The following is a 337-nucleotide window of genomic DNA, read 5'->3' on the forward strand; positions in this document are numbered from 1 at the left end:
CCACGCCTACCTAAAACGGCTCGTTCTAACACGCCCCCACATGTCTACGTCACGATGTGGGAAGATTTGCATAACGCCGCCCAAATGTTCACGCAAAGAAAGAAGGCGTAACTTTTATTCTCGCTGTAGTATTGTTGTTGCCGCTGCCACCATGTCCTGAAGACACTGTGTGTTTCGTTGTGAAAGTGAAACTACTTTGGTTGGTTTTCCAAAAGAGGACGATATCCGCTTCGTCATGCCTGGAGCTGATCCGTGCTGGTCGCTGAGGGAATACTTCAACTTCGCACTGTGGATCGCCGGATCGGCTTTCACCGTGGACGAAGCGGAGTCCAGCCCG

This window comes from Sinocyclocheilus rhinocerous, unplaced genomic scaffold, assembly GCF_001515625.1.
Source record: "Sinocyclocheilus rhinocerous isolate Xijiao unplaced genomic scaffold, SAMN03320098_v1.1 scaffold254, whole genome shotgun sequence".
NCBI classification, from domain to species: domain Eukaryota; kingdom Metazoa; phylum Chordata; class Actinopteri; order Cypriniformes; family Cyprinidae; genus Sinocyclocheilus; species Sinocyclocheilus rhinocerous.